The 20,115-nt window shown below is 41.4% G+C and overlaps 1 pseudogene; it reads left to right on the forward strand.

Annotated features, from left to right (window-relative positions):
* Window positions 1–6,459: 6,459 nt before the first annotated feature.
* On the forward strand, window positions 6,460–18,534 carry LOC118778302 (annotated as a pseudogene).
* Window positions 18,535–20,115: the final 1,581 nt, after the last annotated feature.

Raw genomic sequence — 20,115 nt, forward strand, 5'->3', positions numbered from 1 at the left:
TGTTCTGTTCATGCAGTGTCCATGGAGCTTACTATACCGTATTCAAAAATGGAAAAACTTGATCAAGGATTCTTTGTTTCTGATCAGTGAGGGGTGGATCAAAGCGTGTGAGCTGTGAATGAGTCAAATGTGAGCCATTAAAAAAAAAAAAAATCCTTTTCACTTTTTGTGACTGTTCTGGCAAAATTTTTAAAAAAGTTAGAATAGATATCTGTAAATATTTAAATATTATTTGAAATTACCAGAAAAGAAAATAGGAAAAAGTCCCTTGTTAGGAAATTATGGCCCACAAATCATATCACTGTCTTATGTTTACAAGGAACGTACGGGGAATACCTTTGTCTGTGAACACTAGTTTTCCTCTTCAAACTATTCAGAAATATATGTACAAGAAGGCATTGCTTTTTACAGGGTTTGAGATGCGTGTTTGTATTTGGACCGGTCTGAGCTGTGTCAAAATTGAAAGGAGTGTGTACTATCAGTGAAGCTGAGAGCAATCCTAAGAGTCCAGATTTCTTTGTAAGCCAAACCAGCTACCTTAAGTATTCTATAGTGACTACGATCCACACCAGATAACCTAATCCAGGTTTTGCCCCCTCACTGCCTATATTAACAAACTGCTGTCATCAGCACTTATCGTAGAGGGGCAAAAATACAGCTAATGCTTTACTCTATTGCAATGAAAGTCATATTTTTTTTATTATTATTTTGCACATTCTTTGCATTTCACTCACAGTGTCAAATATATTTACTGTTTGTAATGTTAATGTACTATGGCCTATGTCTTGTTTTTTTTCTTTTAATTCTTTTAAAGGACATTTTTCTATAATGCCAATGCCTTGAAGCATATTTTATCAATCGTGTATCACATGCAGTTGTAGCATGCGGTTTTATTACTGTGGGTAGCCTAGCAATTTAACACATGACATCAATCGCAGCCGAGCATAATGTACAGCATTTACTTGCGTCATTGCACCCTTTTTATACCAGTTTTATGTAATATTTATTCTTACTGACACTAATAGGGAAAAAGCCTTTCTTACTCATTTAGTGAAATGGAGCTAGAGTATGAAATTTGATCATGGGGAGCTTTGCGGTTTCAGCGTAGCCTTGCGTAGCGTTCTGTAACTCCATACTTATCGTTAGACTACAAACAATAGCCTCAGCGATGGCTACATTCACCTTGCCTGTGTTGTGAAATACTATGATGGCTATAAAATTAAATGGCAAGTAGCTCTTTAATGTGATGTGAAGTAATTTCTTGAGCTTACTCATGTGGTTAGTTTGTACTTAACCTAATCTTGTCTGAAATGGGTGCTCCAGTGAACATTTTGAAGTCGACCCTCGCATTCATTACTGGTCACTACAGTTGAGTGCAGGCTGAAGCGGATCTGTGTACAGAATGACAAAGAGGGACTTCATACAAATGGCCAAAGGTCAAAGGCCATTCTGTCACTATACTTTTTGAGCATAAAACATGGTTAGGCCAACAGTTAGACCATAACTGTACCATCGGTACATAAAGTCACTTTGCTCTTGAGGCAAGGATCTGCCTCTTGATATTCTCCTCATTGCTTACTTGAATTTGTGGTGTTATTTTGCATCTATGATTTATATTTATATGTGTGTTCTCTTTGTATTGCAATGTAATGTTTAATACAAGCCGAAGGTGATATGTGAATTTGCATTGCTTTGGTTTTGTTACATTTGCGAATCAGAGACATGGGGCGCTGCATCTGTCTGAGGGTGTCCAGTTGCCAAGTTGAGATTTTCTCAAATTTCTAGAGCCCCTGTAGTTAACCCTTTTTTCAGCACTACAATCTGCCTGCCGGTCAGAACTGCTATAAATGCCATTGAAAATGCTAGAGGCACCAATTACCTCCAGTGCTTTGAGCAGGAAGTTCCAGACAGTAATATTGCCCCTGAAATAGCCTTCCTCTGCTCATGAACAGGAACATGGTCATTCTTTTTTTTTTAATTTTTAAAATTTTTAATTTTAAAGGGGTATGTTATTTCCATTGTGTTCCAAAGGACCTTTAACATTCACATTTACGTTTACATTTTGTCATTTAGCAGAAGTTATTATCCAGAAGGACTTCCAAAGCGCAAATGTTTTACTTGCATTTGTTTGCTGGTAGGCATGACTGCTGGAAGCAAAGAATGCCATTTAGCTATAGGCCAGTTTCATTGTTTAAAAAAATGAACAATGAAGTGCATAATTATTGGTCATATTTATCCATGTTTTAGAGTCATGATACTGGTACTCATGATCTTCATTTCAAACCCAAGTTCAAACATGTGCTGCTTCTTAGCTGTGCTTATTATAATTGTGATTATTATGATTACGCTAGTTTTGAATTGCTTTAGTATTGAGACTCAGCCAAGCCAAAAGTGATGGCCTTTTTGCACCTCAGGATTAATCCATTTGACTTATTACAAAGCAACGCTCCTGCATTGGTCATTACTGTAATATTAATGAAATCACAATGCTCCAATTATACCACCTTGTATCTAAATACTCTGTGTATTTCATGGTGCAATGTATTTTAATGGTCATGACAGGTCAGTATTCTGTAAACCTCAAATGTATATTCTTTAATATTTAAATCTGTTTATACACGCATTGTTTTCATAATACCTTGGAGATGGTACTAGTTATTTTTTATTTTAAAGGAATAGCTAACAGAAGATTTAACACCTATTGAATTTAAGATATAAAAAGGACAGATTTTTTTAATGCATACTTTTAAAGGGATTTGTTCAAAATCGTCCTGACAGGCTTGTCCATTACCTTTTCAAGTTTGTCGGTTTTGTGAAACGTTGGTTATAACTGTTGACTTTTCATTATGAACACAAAATTGAAGTTCACACTTATATTTAACAAAATTACCAGATATTGTGTTGGCTGGATGGAAAGCGTATACTCTTAAAGATGCTAATGTGGTGAAAAGATCCCAGGTTGTGTGCTGGGGCTTTGTCTGTGCTTTTGCTGTTTCTCTTTTAAAACATTTTTCGTTTGTCTGTTTCGTTGGTCGGCCAATGTCGTTGCATTGTGTAAAAGAATGCTTGTCTGAATTTGTACATACTAGATTGCACAGAACTCGATTCTCATTTAGCTGCTGTGTCATTAGAATGCCTGTAATATTTAGCTTCTGAATGTGTGTGACTGTAGGAAGGTATTTTTGTACATTATATTGACTGTCTTTTTTATTTAAAAGAAAATTGCGTTTGAAATGTTTTGCTTCTGCCAGAAGGGTTTTTTAAGTAACATTCCACAGACTTGATCAGTTTCAGACTTGCTTGAGGTTTGACTTCAATAAAACTGTGTTCGGAGTTTTCTTGTCTGAACGTAGATTATCTGTTTTTTTGTGTGTATTTTAATAGTCATTTCTTACTCCTTACAGGTAAAGGTTTCTTCTTACACCATCAAACATCACAGTGTTCATCACAGTAATTCATTTCTTATGTTTAATTTTCGATGCCATTAGGTCCAGTGTAGTGTCATGTCCAACATCTTCTTTTTCACAGCTGGTGAACAAAAATCTTGAGTTCAGGTGGGAACTCAAGCAAATAAAGACCTCTAATGTACTATATGGTAGACATGCTGCTGAAATAAGGTGGACACACTCTGTCACTTTCACTAATATCAGGCAACCAGTATGAGGAGAATTCTTATATTTTTTGAAAAAAATACAGTTACAAGGGATTACATTAGTGGCCCATGCTGGGGGGATAGGGGGTAACAAAGATTGAACCTGGTAATCTTATATCTAATATGTCATGGCAAATGTCACAGTATGTAAACAACACACATTATATGATTTTTTTTAACCCCCCCCCCCCCCCACCCCTTTCAGTTCTCAACAATAAACATGCCATGCATGTGCCTGCTCAAACAGGCCTGCTTAATATTCTGCCAAACAAAATACTTTCTGCCACTGCAGTTTATCGAATAGATTTTTCTCTGTTGACCTGTGGACGCTGACCTGATGAAATGTTGTGGTTCATATTGTCTTCCTCTACCCTGCAGTAATCTTGAGGACATTCCAAGACTTGCTGAAGCACAGACTAACAGGTGGGTTCTAGAAGTACTGGCTAAATGATGCATCTCTGCAGATGCAGTAATGGCAAAACAGTAGGACTATGTGGCCACTTTAGTCACATCCTGCGTGCAAATTCCACATAATCTAAAATTCCACTTCAAGGTGTATACTAAACGATGCGAGCAAGGTGGACTATTCATCAGCCTTCAGAAAAGTGCCTGTTGTTGTCTCAGGCACTTTTTACTTTTCAGAGTACAGAGGAGCAAGAGTGACCCAGAGACCTCAGATCAGTCAGCAGACAGTGATCTCATCACTCCCATGACTGAGGTTGTAAGTCTCCAGGTCACTGGATTTTTGCGAACATGCTAGTCCTCAGGGTCTTCACCGGGGAAGTAAAACTTAAGGTGGACAGGTGACTGGTAAAGCCCTATCTCCTCCTGTTGACACACCACCGAGCTTTGACCCCACACGTCATCACCTTATCCCCAACAGAAAAAAAACATTGTTTTCTTAAGTAAGCCATTAACCCTTGTAAATGCAAGACTGTTTGCAGACTATAATAAAATTGACCACATTCCTTTCTCACCCTGGTTACATGATAGGAAGAGGTTTGTTTAACCTCTGAACTAGTGTACAATAAGGTTAGTTTTTATATAGTCATTTATGATGCCTGTATAAATGGAATGGAAGAGTTATGCATGGGATACAGGCATTTTTGCAAGGACATTTTCTAGCTATAGATTGTTGAGTGTCTCAAGGTTTTTTCCCTCCATTATGTATAATGCAAATAGGAATTGATTCCATCAGCATTGAGCAAATGTTCAGGCCCATATCTCTGTTTGATCAAATGGCAATTGTTGCTTTTGAACTTGCTTCTGTCATATTGAAGATGGATTTTTTTAGATGCTGTTTCATGGATGGTCAGATGACCCTCAGAGATGCAGGGTAATGGTGACAATGAATGAATGGAAGTTCTTGGTATTTGTCTTGTAGGAACTCACCCCTGTCCAAACCCTAACATTGCTGAGTATGGTGTGACTCTGACTGCCATTGTTACAGTTTCAAATGTTCTGATTTTCTGGTTAGTTATGACATTTCTTGAATTGGCATGATCAGACACAGAACATCCATGGCTAGCACAGCAACACTAGTAGCATCAGAAGCTCCAAGGATGATAGGAATGCAGGACTTGAGTGTCTGGTCATAACGTAGAATATCTATGGCTGTACTGTTAAAGCCCCACAGAACAGGATGAGGCATAGCCTTGTTGGCCGGGTATGTGTTAGACCTGCTGTATTTAACCAGCCTTTCTCTACAAACAGACAAGATAACAGGACTGGTCAAAACTTCCCACCCCTGATCTTAGCTCTGATGCCTGAACTGTTCAGGACCCAGGAGTTCAAACCATACCATGGATCAAACCAAGGTTCAAACCTTGCCCATGGATGTTATATTTTGAGATATTTTGTTACAGTAAATTAAATGGGCTGAAAGCGTGATGCTCACCTCTAAGACTGGAATTTTTGCGCAGCAGCAGAGTGTACTGTGATCATCCTCTAATTCTGCTACTAGTGTCTGCTTTCCTCACAACACCTTCCTCCGTCCAGATCATGCTACGTATGGTACCACTGAGGTGTCAACTGCTCGAGGCGTCAACATTCTGGTTGCCCACCTCCTATTGTTCAAAGGCTTCTGTTGTCACCAGGAAGTTAATTTTTTCATAGTTTTACTGTTTCCTACACAGTCAATGGTTGATGTCAAAACAGAGGCATTTGCACTTTGGACAAGTTCATTTTCCCTTCTACAAATCATGGGGGGCCTTGGAGCAACTGTCGTCAGGACAAAAAAAAAAAAAACTTTTTGAAGCTTATAAAACCTTTAAAACACCACTTGTATATTTTTTCCACATCTTAAAGCCTGTCTGCATTAAACAGGAATCCATACATTGTTGTCTACTGCTGCGGTGCTACTGAATTTCTCTAATCTAATCTCTGAATCTAAAATAATAGCGATTATATATTTATAGCCTATTGATGAGTTGGGGTAAAAGGGGAAAATACAAAGGCAAAATACAAAAAATAAGTAACTCTAAATCTAAATCTAATCCAATTTTATGTCAACATTTAAACATGCAGGAACTAGATGTCCTGATGGAGATCAGCTGATGTAGAGTCACAATTTCACACTCTGTAGTGCCCTCAAACGCCAACGCAAGATTAACATTAGCTAATCCGACGCGTGTACTAACACTAACCGTTTTGTTGGAAAAGCTGAAAGTGCACACTTTGAGTCACCGTATCTATACAATATTTCACAAGAAATGACCTCTAAACCCGTTACTGATTAGCTACGTTAAATCCATAGGAGGACAGAACCTATGTGATAAACTATGCGTCTTGTTTGAGAAGAGCGATAGTTAGCTAGAACCAGTGCTGCTCCTCAAACCTAACCTTATTTATTTCCATAAATTATGTGTTGTACAAATTTGACAAGAACAACACATTATACCGATGTATAGCACTCCTTTCGAGTACTTTGGAAGGCCGACCAACATCACATTTTACAGGGTGAGTCGATAGTTTGAGCGAAATATAAGCCTTGACGTTAACTAGCTAGCCTGTCGGGTGTCGCTTGTAGATACCCCAGTTTTGTCTTAAGAAAGACGCATACTTTGCTGGGCTAGACTGGAATAGCCTACCCTCGATAGACCTGTGCTTGCCTCGGGAAGTATGGTTTGCTGACTATCGCACGTTAGACGAGCTAGCTATTACCTGAACATAACCTACATTTCGGATAATTTAAAAGAGCTGTGTTGTCCGACGTCAGCACCCAGTTATGTAGTCTGTTCGCTTTTAAGCAGGGAAATGGCAATAGACCGTCATAATTGAATGTCGCAAAATTAACCTAAATTGCGGTATTATTAACCGCCATTATCATAGTATAGTCAGTGATGAAGTGGATCGCGACACTGATGCCACTGCTGTTGTAACTAGCAAACTACAGTATGACGCCGACCGTCAGCGAGACCAGCAGTGATTTGCATGTGAGATGGAATTCTACCAAAATACACAAAAGCATTGATCTTGGCACGGAGAACCGTTGCTGTTGGCTGCGAAAATGAATGCGGTGTTCTGGCACTTCGATGTGTTCAGCAAACGAAGAATGAAAATGTGTTTTGGTTTTTAAAATGTCAAGGTTTAATCTTAAGGTTTTTAGTGAGCAGCAGAAAGCAAGTTGTCGAACCAGAGCTCATACTGGTCTTAAAAACCAATGTGCCTGATATCCCAGAGGCTGCATGTAGGCTGAATCCTGTCATAATTTGTTCCTTAAATTCGCGAGGCGGGATACGGCCGGCCCAATGAAATCTTCTCCGTACATTCAACTCCAGGTCTCTGCTGAGTTCCCGTCTTTCATTAAAACGAGCCAGCTGACAGATCTGAAGCTTCTTCTGGGTGACTATAAGTAGTTGCAGTAGAAGCATTGTGGATGTGTTTGCGTAAAGCCCAAATTAAATCTGTCTTTATCCTGCGTGGTCTTTAGTCGTTAATGAGGAATTTAAGCAACCATTTCCTCATAATTTTCTATTTCTGGGCAGAAAATAGTTTGGTGATGCCTATAAAGTATGTAAACGTGTGAGAATCAAAAGCAAATGAATGTTACAGTTTCTTAAATCCATCACTCACAAGTTAAACACAAAATATTCTAATACAAAGATAATTCGTTAAGGATAATGCAGTGTAAATACATTGTACGCTTTTGGTAGATGGGGCATTAGAACTTAAAAATTCTCAAAGTTTTGTTTAGAACTGTAATAGCATCAAGCATGTAATGTAGGTAACATACAATGTAGCATAGTGGTTAAGGAGCAGGACTTGTAACCAAAAGTTTCAATTCCCCACGCAGGCACTGCTGCTGTACCCTTGGGCAAGGTACTCAACCTACAATTGCCTCAGTAAATATCCAGCTGTATAAATGGATAACATTGTAAAAACCTATAACTGATGTAAATAAGAGCATCTGCTAAATGCCAATAATGTAATGTAATGTAGTCCACTGTCTGTGTCCCTCTCCACAAATAATTTAGTGGAAACGTACACTTATGATGTTGTTTCTCATAGTTACATGGTTTGAGTCTTAAGATCATTGCTATAATACAAAGGAGACAGCCATTATCCTTTTCCTGTGTTCTTTTGTAAAACTGATTATAGTTTCACTCTAATTTTAAATGAGTTGTCCCAGTTAGTCATGATAAGTGGGTAGAGTTTGACAAGCATTTGCGAACACCCTGTCTGGTGTGTTGCTACGTTAACCATATTGTTCCAGCTCCTTATTTAGTTGCCCACTGGAAGAGGTGGAGGTTTCTTATACAAGACTGACTTATCAAACAAAAGTCAATATAATAAGGCCACAGGAAAACAGCCACACATCTGAGCACATGTTGATACCTCTGCCTCTTTTTTTAAAGCCTCTGTCTCAATCACGTCCAGGGTTGGCTCCTCCTTCTCATCCCATGTGCTGTATCAGAGATTTAGAGTGAAGGCATCATATCATTTTGCTGTGTTTGCATACTGCAGGTGTGGTAGGTGACACCTGGTCATTATCTTCACCTGGTTCCTTTGCGATGGCACATATGGATGCCTCACCAGCCCCCTACGAGCCAGTGCAGCCTCACTGGTTCTACTGCCGGAGGACCGGCTCCAAAGACTCCTGGCTCCCCTTCAGCAGAGAGGACTCCTGGAAGCTGGAGGAAGCCCACAAGTCCTGTAAGACATTTTTTTACAAGTGTGTCTAATTGTGTTTATGGCTGGCATGTTTCATCTTATTCATTTTTTGAAATAATCATTTGAAAGCTGACTCTTAGTAAGGCTTAGGGTCCAGGTGCTGATGATTGATTGGGTGCTGTCACAGGTGAAAGGAGTAAGAGGTCGGGATTGGCCCAAATGCTGATGTGTGATTGAATACTTATGCAGGTGAGCAGAGGGGGCCCGTGGTGGTGGCCACAGAAGGGGGGCGCTGCGATGTGAATCTGACAGAGAGGAAGCGCTCTGCGGTGTACTGGGAGCAGGCCCCGTCGGAGGTCCGTCGCTGCACCTGGTTCTACAAAGGGGACAAGGACTGGCATTACACACCATATTCTGAGGACTTCAGCCAGAGCCTGGAGGTGAGATTATCCATCTGTGGGCCAGTCAATTGGGAGATGGCCTTTAGCACAAGCCATGGAGCCCATATGTGTTTACTCTCTAGTATTCCTGCTGGCTTTGCAATTACACCTCAGTTTCACACAAACATTTAGTGGTGTTGCCAGTACTTCCACTGCAGGTGACCCTCCACCCGTTTGCAGCAACATGAGGACGGACCCTGTGGTACTGATAATTCCAGAAAAGTTGTGGAGCAGTGTTTGGTTTGGTTAGATTACATTGTACCCCGAATGATGCATGTTCAAATTTCTGGTAGGGCACTACTATTTAACGTGAAGTGCTTAACCCCTGCATTTTTGGAGTAAACTGTCCAGTTGTTTAAATATTTACAGGAGACTCTTGCCATTCATTATGGATATCTTTCTGAGATCCCCACAAAAGGGGAAATCCACAGATAATTTAATATATGTAATATATATAACCAGTGTATTTAATATATAATACACTGGTTTGCACAGCGGCAAAAATATGTGCAAACACATAGCATAATAGTATGTTAACAGTAAGCAACTAACATGTATATGTATGTAAAAATGAAATGAATTCATGTGAGAGAGTATAGGTATTATCATGGCACTCTGTAACCTGGGAACAGGGAGTGTGTCCTGTCACAAATATTCAAAACTGGGAAAGGTGAAGGTCACCCAGAATTTGCACTTGTTTTTTTGTTGTTTGATGTGTTTTGTTGTTTATTCTGCCATGTTCCTGCAGGAGGCGTACATGATTGCTGTGACACTGGATGAGTGGAAGAGGAAACTGGATTTTCCTACAGGAGATGTCATCACACTGCATAGCTCAAAGGTATGGCTGCCTCTGAGATGTACTTCCCACATCCATCTCCATTCTCTGCAGCAAACTGATCTCATTCCTTTTTCTATGCTCTTTTTTTATTATATTGTCCAATCTCCACCCCACCCCCCAGCCTCCACCCATGTAACATATATATAATGACCATGTCTCTTTTTCCTTATTCCTTGTCTGTAATTGTTTGTACGGTATTCTTTGCTTTTATGAAGTGAGATGAAGTAATATGTAGTCTTCCTGTATGTGTGAATTGTACTTCTGGCACCTGAAAAAAGTGACAAATTAGTTTGATGTTTCATGACAAAATGATCTGGCCAATGCTGAAATGTTTTTTGTGCAGATTTATGGTTGATAAAATGCTTTATTCTGTATGTGAGTAAAATTTATGTATGAATGTGAATTTATGAAACCCAAATAAAAATTGTATTTTACTCTGCAGTATAGAAGACCTTACCCAAATATGTAAGCCACTGTTTAATTTGACTGCAGTGTACAGCAGCTTCATTGGCTTTGAATGTAACTAGAAGGCAGCTATTGACAACCCACTCCTTACATCTTGGGCAGTCATCTTTTTCCCAAGATGGACCTAATGGAAACCCCCACAACAATAAAAGAAAGCAGCAATGCATTGTGGGTCAGTAGCATCACCCTACCTTGCTCTCTCCCTCAGCTCATAACACAGGATCAATGGCCGTCTTGTCCCTTAGAGAAGACCAAGCCCCGTACCGTGAAGAGGGGTCTGGAGGCCATCATGGTGGATGTACCGGAGGGTGAGTGTTTGGGTCCTCTTGCAGATCCCCCACTGCTCCTCAAAGTTACTTTGTAACCAGAGAGAACAGAAAGAGAGAGAGGTGACTCGGCTCCACTTCTGGGAGCTAGAACGAGGTTATGCAGACAAGGGGGTTTATTTTCTGTATTGTTGTCGATAGGAGACTTGATGTTTGTCCACAGCAGTGCTGTTTTTCTCGTGGCTTTGGAACTTCTGTTAACCAAGTGTTCCACCAGGTGGAGATGGTCACGGATATAGTGAACTGAAAATAATCAGCTTTACAGGTGGCCAACTCCATCTTCTTCTCAGGGGACCACCTCCTCTACATGTGTGTTCACAAATAACTGCCATTTCTTGAAAACAAGTTCTCAGCCATGAGTCTCTACCATCTTTGCTCAGGAAAGGTGGGGAATTCCATGGGGAATTAGCTATGGAAGTATTTGGTGTAACAGGAGACTTCTGCACAAAAAGGCATCTTGCACTGCAAAGGAAGCAAGGTAGCCACACAGCTTTCTGAATGCTCCCACAGCTCACTTGTAAGTAGACCAGCACCAGTGATGTTAGCAGGCTGAAATGGCACAAGTCACACCTCAACATAACTGAAAAGGTCATGGGTGGCCACCCAGAACTAATGAGGAATCCTGGTTCCAGTCCTGCAGTACAAAAAGGGGTGTTAGTGTTCAGCTGACAGCACTCTGATGTGATGTATTTAGTGCTTTCTGTTTTCAGCTGTAAGAGCAGTCCCTTATTTGGGCACAGTGTTCGGTGTTCAGTTTGTTCAGTGCCCTACATGCTGTTAATCCACAGGAGAGCCAGAGATGGTGGATCACCTGGTGTTCATGGTGCATGGCATCGGCTCGGCTTGTGACCTGAAATTCCGCAGCATCATCCAGTGTGGTGCGTACATCTGGCCTTTGACCTTATTCTGAGGTGGCTACTTCCTTCTGTGCCCTCTCTTTTACATTACATTCGGATATGAGGCAGATGCTCTTAGCCAGTGTGGGTTACGCAGCAAATGTACATCTGAACAGGTGTTACACCATTTTAAGAGTACTATAATAACCAGACATTTTGATGTAAAGATTTACGCTTAAATGCTAAAACAGTTAGAAATCGTGAAGTCAATGCCTATGTATGAATTTCTTTACAATATTTTTTTTACTTTCAAAAAAATATTTTTGGCTGTTTTGAAGAATCTATATCGAGTATATGTATAGAGTATGTGTCTGTGTGCATGCGCACACATACTCTTCCAAAAACTACCGTACTGCTCCACCCCACGCCACCCCACCCCCCATTAAACCTCCCTCTCTATTCTGCTGTATTATGCTAGCCATGGTGTTTCTGCGTTGCTCCTCTCAGAGAGCAGCATTTCATCATGAGCTACATCAACATCTGTATGTATGGCTTTGTTACTTGGACATCGATGTAAGATTCAACATGGAACTTGGACTACTGAACTCCAAAGCATATTCTTCATCTTCTACAGAATGATAAAATGTTGCTTTCCAAGCACACTTATTCAAAGGTACATTCAATACCACATCTTTTAAGCTCTGTAACCCATGAATCTAGCTGGATTTTGCTGAAAGGTCAACAGCTGGATTCAGTGACCCTTAGGTGCAGTGTCCAGGGCCTAGACTGCTAGTCTTCCCAGCAGACAGCTGTTTAGTACAGGACACTTCTGAGTATGGCACCCTTGCCCAGAGCTGTGTGTGACTCACAGGAGAACAACCAATCAGACACCTTACTGGTAATATAAGTGCATTATTGCAGAAGATCACTTGCTATCACCATGCCTCCTTCAAGAAAGAGCAGCTCAGTGCCCACTGCCTTTGTGTTGTCTGACTTCTCTTTTTTTCTCTCTCTACAGTGAATGATTTCAGGAGCGCCTCCCTCCACCTGTTGAACACTCACTTCAAAGAGGCGCAAGACGAGAGGAGGATCGGGCGAGTGGAGTTCCTCCCGGTAAACTGGCATGATGCCCTGCATGGAGGCACCACTGGAGTTGACCAGTAAGGGCATAACCTATGGCTTAGTCTAATCACATTCAGTTAAGTGTTTTTATTGACTACACACAACTGCCTTAGCTAGAATGTCTCCCATAGCTTAAAAAAGCACAAAAAAGATTCCATGGGAAAGATTTGTATAAAAGTATCACACAGTACATGTTAAACAGTGTATGAAAATTTTCAATAAATTGTCCTGTGTGGTCAACATGACAGAAGTGTTCAGAATGTGCTACAATCATTGAGAACTGGACGATAGTTTGATAGGACTATAAATGGTTTTACAAGCCTGAAAATGGTTCAGTGGGACTATAAATAGTTTAGCAGGACTGTAGGTAGTTTAACAGAACTGTAGGTAGTTTTACAGGACTGTAGATAGTTTAACAGCACTGTAACCACTCTCCCTCTCACCCCAGGGACATCCAGAGGATCACCCTGCCCAGCCTCACCCGCCTGCGGCACTTCTCCAACGACACCCTGCTGGACCTCTTCTACTACAGCAGCCCCACCTACTGTCAGAACATTGTCAATACCGTAGTGTCTGAGATCAACCGCCTGCACCACGTCTTCCTCCAGAGACACCCACACTTCACCGGGGCTGTATCGCTGGTCGGACACAGCCTGGGTCAGTGTTCTCTCTTTCAAGGGGACACTGGCGGACCTACCGATCTCTACTTGCAGTGAAACCTACTTTGATCCCTAACTGTACACTCCTGCTCACTGTCAGTAGATGATAGGGCTGGTTTCATTCCCATCGCCATAAAGCTCTGCCTCGTATCGTTCTATGACTGTTCTTGTCAGTAATGATTTATGAAAGGCCCCCACTGGTGTGCAATGCATGTTTTTCATTCATGCATACACAGTCTCTGAGACAAACTCAGGAACTCCTTTAAGAATGAGAGAATTTCTGGGATGAAATGCATGCTGGGTTGAAAGATTTTGGATCAGTAGCGATTCACCCTCATGGCAAGTACTGCGTAACTGTAAAGATGCAAGTGGATGGGAAAAAGCTCAGTTAATTCATTATGTAGTAAAGAGTTTTCCAGTGTGACTGTCTCACAGTCCTGTGGGGGGTCAAGCCTCTTCAGCATGAAAGTACATTTGACCCAGCTCTCTCCTCTGCAGGCTCATTGATCCTCTTTGATCTCCTGACCAATCAGAAACCATGTCCAAATCCAGGAGCTGCTACAAATGAGGTGGTAGGTGTGTCTACGGAAAGTCCACACCCGTCCAGCAAACTCAGTTGTAACTTGGCAGTGTCAAGGATCTAAATTGCCATCTGGTGTTACAAGAATAGTATGTCCCTTACTTCAACTTAAGGAACTTGAACAATATTGATTTCATTGGTTAATTCGATATCTGGACTGAGTTTGGAGCTTTTCTGGCTCATGATCAAACGCTTTGGACTGGTTCAGACTATTTCTGTGACAGCAGACTGTAGATATGTTTTGATAAATGGTTTGCACGACTGTCCTTAAATTTATTGATGCATTAATTGGTGTTAAGCATCTCCCAGCCCAAAGTTTCCCTGTACAGCAGTTCATTCATGATAGCTATGGTTGTTGCTTTTTGTGTACATACCATAATCATTGGGAATGGATTTTGTCAGGGCTGTGAGACTGTCGATTGATTCCTTTCCTAGGGGGGTTGAAATAACCAGGTGATGGAAGCAACAGAAATCACAGAGAAAATCCTTTGAATACCTCAGCTAAACATTCATAAAGGAGTGTTCATGCCTGGAGTGTACATGCCTACACTGGTGTTAAACAACCAGGGGCTTATCACGCACATCAATCTGATGCTAACACTTGTTAGCGTGAGCCTTTTGGCTTATCAAAAGACCCCTGAAATTCAGTTTAACACCAATTCATTACCTGTATCTTCAAAACAAACCTCTTAATGAAATATCACATTTGCATTCTCCTCCTCTGTAGGAAAACTCCATGAGTTACGCAGTGCCCCCTGACTTCAAGTCCCTTGAGGAGGCTCTGAAGGCAATGGGCTTTGAGAAGTTTATTGATGTTTTTAGGCAGGAACAGATGGACCTGGAATCTTTGGTGGGTGTCTCCCTTCTTGATTCCGCTGTGTGGCTGTTATATGAATTTAATGTTTGGACAAGTAGTATCCAGCGGCAATCTTCCTTTTCTTCTTCCCTTCCTTTTTCTGTCTAGGCTCTGTGCTCGGAAAGTGATTTAAAGGATCTTGGGATACCTCTGGGCCCACGCAAGAAGATTCTAAGTTTTGTGAAGAGGAGGAGGAGCTCAGAGGTCAGACTAGAAAAAAAGCACCCTTGGGGCTGTACTCACAGCTGTTTTTCACATGCTGACTGTTTTCCCCAAGCAAACTGCTAACAGCTAACAAAGAAATGGGTCTTTATGGCCTTGCACATGTGAAAACCACTACTCAAGGGGTTTATTGTGATTCATCTCCTGTCTGTTTGCATCCAGACAATGCTGGCCTGTAGGAGAGAGGAAATGAGCCTTTATAAAGATCAGTTTTTCTGGGTCTTACTGCAGATCTGTTGTGTTTCATCCCTTTCCCCTGCAGGAGGTCAGGTTAGGAAGCTCTGTCCTGGCCTCCGGACTACAGGCACTTAGAGAGGAATCAGGGACCCCTGAGTCCCAAAGTTTGCTCCCTGAGGTCACAGCCACCAGTGCAGCAGACTACAAGTATCTGGATGTTAGAACCGGGCAGGTACAGATTGCAGTACCTTGAGGGACTGTGTCTGAAAGTTTCTTTTGCTCTCAGTGTTTCATTGATGGCGCAGATGGCTGTGCAACCACATGATTTGATGCCATCTGTTATCCAGCAGATGGAACACTTCTAACTCCTTAAAATCTGAAGTTCATACAATGTGTCTTTTTTTGAGTTTTGAGAATAATTAGCAGGACCATTTGTATTTGCACCTATGTTGTTCTCACATGAAAATCTCATTAGGACAACCCCTGCATAAGCTGATATGTTCCTCGGTGTGATCCCGCAGGTGTCCATTGACTACCCCCAGCTGTGCTTCCAGCCGCAGGCCCTCTTTGCCCTTGGATCTCCCATAGGAATGTTCCTCACAGTCCGTGGCCTGAAGCGCCTGGACCCCTGCTACAGCTTACCCACCTGCAAGAGCTTCTACAACATCTACCACCCGGTACCGGTCAACATAGGCATCAGATCTCAGCATTATCCCACTGTCCCACAAGATTCCGTTGGGCTGCTCAAAGGATGCCATGGGCTGTCTTTGGAACAGTGGTTCACCTCACAATTTTTCTTTAACAGTTGGAGCTTGAGCCTGGCTCGACAACTTCTTGGGGAAAACAGTAAATGTCATAAGAATGTTAGAGAACTTTTTTCAATTAATCAGTTCATGAACTGTTATTTAAAGTAATGTCCTTTACAATCAGATGTTCACAGAGTACTTTGCATCATTTCAATAAAGGGTAAAAACAAATAGGAGAAAACACAACAGTGACTGAATGGGAAAACCTCAAAAAATGATCCCCTGTCCCCTTGAAAAAGGCGATCGGAATAAACGTGAAACGAATTCAAGGAAAGATGTTACATGTATGAGTCATTTACCTGGACGTACCGATCACACACCAGGCTACACTAATGTCCATCATAGAGCAGATCTATGACAAACACTTTCCCTGGGTTGTGCTTTGTTTTACAACTGGTGCAGTTGCCATTTTAAGAGGCTCCCCCTTGCTTTGTCCTGCTTTCAGTTTGACCCTGTGGCCTACAGGATTGAGCCCATGATAGTGGCACCTGGCCTGGAGGTGGAGCCCATGCTGATCCCCCACCATAAAGGCAGGAAGAGGATGCACCTTGGTGAGGCTCTACATTGCAGCTGCGCTGTCTTCACACAGCAGTTCCTTGTACCCTCATTGGTTGCCCTTAACGGGAGCGTGGGGGTTGGGGGGGTGACTGCAGTTTACGGGCAGAGCCTTCAGACTGTGATTGTGTCCCCAGAGCTGAAAGAGGGTCTAACCCGGATGAGCACTGACTTGATCGGGTCCCTCCGAACTGCCTGGCAGTCCTTATCACGCGTTCCTGTCCCCACACTGCCCCCGGTGGCTGAGGGAGCAAGCACGACAGATGAATTACCTGACACCAGTCAAGGCAGGTGAACTGAGCAGGTCACTGCAGACCATGCCCTTAAACCATTTATTTGAAGAATAGAATCATTTCAAATTATTTCTGCTGTATGCTGGTTTTGCCTGCTGGAAGCACATTCAGACTGCCAGTATGAATACAGAAGCTTTTTCATTGAAGTAACTGCTCAGATTTCCTGTTCTTGGTGATGCTGTTTTAACCTTGTCCTTCATTCTCACCTTTGATCTTGAATTGATTCCCTGCCTCTGTGCTTTGCTTGCGGATTGGCCGTGCAGCTGGGAAAGAAGCTGCCCAATGGCAATGCAGCCAGGCTGATTTTTGGAAAACCGCAATGGAGTGGCCAAAAGCAGTCCAACTGAACTACTTCTCAGGGGAGACAGGTAGGGTGTCGACTCATTCAAAAGACAGTTTTATTCAGTATCACTGCTTTCCTGCACACCCCTCTGACAGCTGCTCACAGAATAGTCTTTGTGTAAGGAAATCAAATGCTGGCATGAAACAGCACTACCTGGCAGCTGCAGTGGATCTCCTTTCATGCCATGAATACAGCTTGTACTAAGATGGACACATTTATAGAAATAGAGATTGTTTGCTGTTCTAAGCATTTTTATAATATGCTGTAGTTGACTGGTTGTATATTTCTATTCTGATTAAAGTAAAGCTTAGATTAGATCACAGAAGTAGAATAAATATATTAAATATATAAGTAAATATTTTTGGTGGGAGTGGGATAAAATTAGGGGAAAAATAATTGTTTGTTAAACAGAGTGGCTGGTCATACTTACAGTGGTCCACTTTTTTGAACTAACTTTATTTAATAAATATGTTGTAGTGAGTTAGTATTAAGTTAAATTTGCATAACCAGTTCTGTATCTGTGCTGCGCACAAAAAAAAAAACCACTGTGATCATTTTCATAGAGGACATAAAGCTTGCTTGAGCCCCGCTATCTCCTGTCCAGTCCTGTGATTGGTCCATTTTTCACTGATTTCAGCAGGTGTCAAAGCAGACGGGCAGAGCACCCTGATGGGAATGCTGAACGGAGGTCGGCGCATTGACTATGTGCTGCAGGAAAAACCCATCGAGAGCTTCAACGAGTACCTGTTCGCCATTCAGAGTCACCTCTGTTACTGGTGAGACAGACTTACAGATTCAACAGGTGTTCTTGCCATTTTTAGCTGAAAGGCCCACGTTTGTTAAGCCACTTGGTTGGAAGCATCTCCCAGATCCACCAAATACAAATAAGCCTTGACTTATCATTGCTGATGTTTGCATGTTCATCATCAAGCTTGTTTTGAATGAAGTATGACATAGAATGTTCATTATTTTCATATATTCCAACATTAGATGACTTATCAGTTGCGTGGATCAGTATATGAGGGCCTTTTGATCCACTCAGGCTTGAGCCTGGCCATGTCATCAGCTGACGATGACTGGCAGCCCACAGGAGGGGAACAAATTGGCCATGTTCCTCTGGGGATATTGGGGTGGGCAGAACAGCCAAGGGTCAGCCTCTCCTCTTGTTCTTTCCAGGGACTCAGAAGATACTGCCCTGTTGATGCTGAAGGAGATCTACGAGGAGCTGGGAGTCCAGCTCAAACAGCTTTAGTAAAAGAAAGTGAAATGGACTGGCTTTCTTCCTCAGTGAGGAGTTACAGATAACAGACTGGGATCAATCAACCACCTGGAGGGTGGATGGACCTCACCAGAAGCCCCATGCCACAGGATTCAAAACAGTCATCTGCACAGCTCAAGGGCGTTATGGGGCATTATTTTGTAATAGTGCATGAAGAGTAAGGACATCTTTCCCCTCTTTTTTTCAATTAAAAAGGACGATTTTAGGCCACATGTTTAGTGGATCCCTTCAAAGGTATTTCCATATGTGCACTGATTTAAAACTAGGCATCATAATAAATTGGATATTGAACACTGAATATTACCTCAACCCTGTTCACAGTGAGCTAACTCCAGTGTGAGGTTAATTATTACATGTTAGTTTTGCACAACCGAAGGGATTTGGCCGCTGTCATTAATACCATGTATGTGCTTCCAAAGTGGACCTGAGGTTATATATGAGCACACTGACAAAAACTACTTTACTCATAATTTAACTGTAACTATGGTGTGGTGTCTCTCTACATTTCTAAACTGACAATGTTTTGACATATTGCATGTTGACATAGACAATAATTCATCTCCTGTCACAAAAAGACCTGTTGCACATTGTGTGTGTTTGTCTGTGTTTGTGTGTGTGTGTGTGTGTACTGTGTAACTGGGATGTAAGTTTTGCTATACTCTTCTGCACAACCATATTCTGCACAGGGTGATTACTGCCCTTTCTTGGGTTGACTGACTTGAACCATTGAAGATCTCTGTGCTAAAATGTATGGGATACTGTGTGTTCATCCTGATTTTAACAAAAAACATGGCCCAAACTGAAACAGCTGCACAGCTTATAACAGCCTTGTGAGAGGTGAAGGTTAATATGTGTAACTGCAAATATGTTCTCCCCTTCCTGTGCTGAAAAAGGAAAGAATGTTTTTTAAAAACAGATTTACAATATTTATGTTTGCATTTAATATTGTCATTTGTTCAGATTAATATTGTATGCTATAATAAATCTATAGTCTTTATAAGTATCTTTTGTTTCAATATGTCACTTAAATGTTTTGATTCCATAGTTGGACACTGCTGCAACTCTTGCGGTTAAATTTTTGTGACTGATTTGCTTCCACAAATGAGCTGTATAAATGGGCTATGAGCACAGCAGATATCAGAGTCTGGAAACTGAAATGATAATGTCATGCACCACACCTCACTTGGCAGTCTTTCTTACAAAGACCTGTAGCCGATGTGACATATGAAGAGTATTGTGTGCAATGAATTACAGAGGCATGATTCTCTTTCAGTACACTGAGAAAGAGTATCTTTGAAATAAATGCTAATCGCTTTGCAACCCCACAACAGAAGTGGAGTTTAAAAGGTCAATGTATGTTGCCATTTCTTCTCCTCATCATGTAGCCTATGAGTGAAGAACTGTTGACTTTACAAATATATGATTGGTGTTCACATTGCAACCATAATTAATGATATAGACTAATTGCAGAGAAGTTACAAAATGTAACTGAGGAAGTGAAATAGTTTTATCACATCATTTCATGTATAAAAGCACTATTCCATTGTTTGTCAC

Source organism: Megalops cyprinoides, chromosome 5 (assembly GCF_013368585.1).
Source record: "Megalops cyprinoides isolate fMegCyp1 chromosome 5, fMegCyp1.pri, whole genome shotgun sequence".
Taxonomy (NCBI): Eukaryota; Metazoa; Chordata; class Actinopteri; order Elopiformes; family Megalopidae; genus Megalops; species Megalops cyprinoides.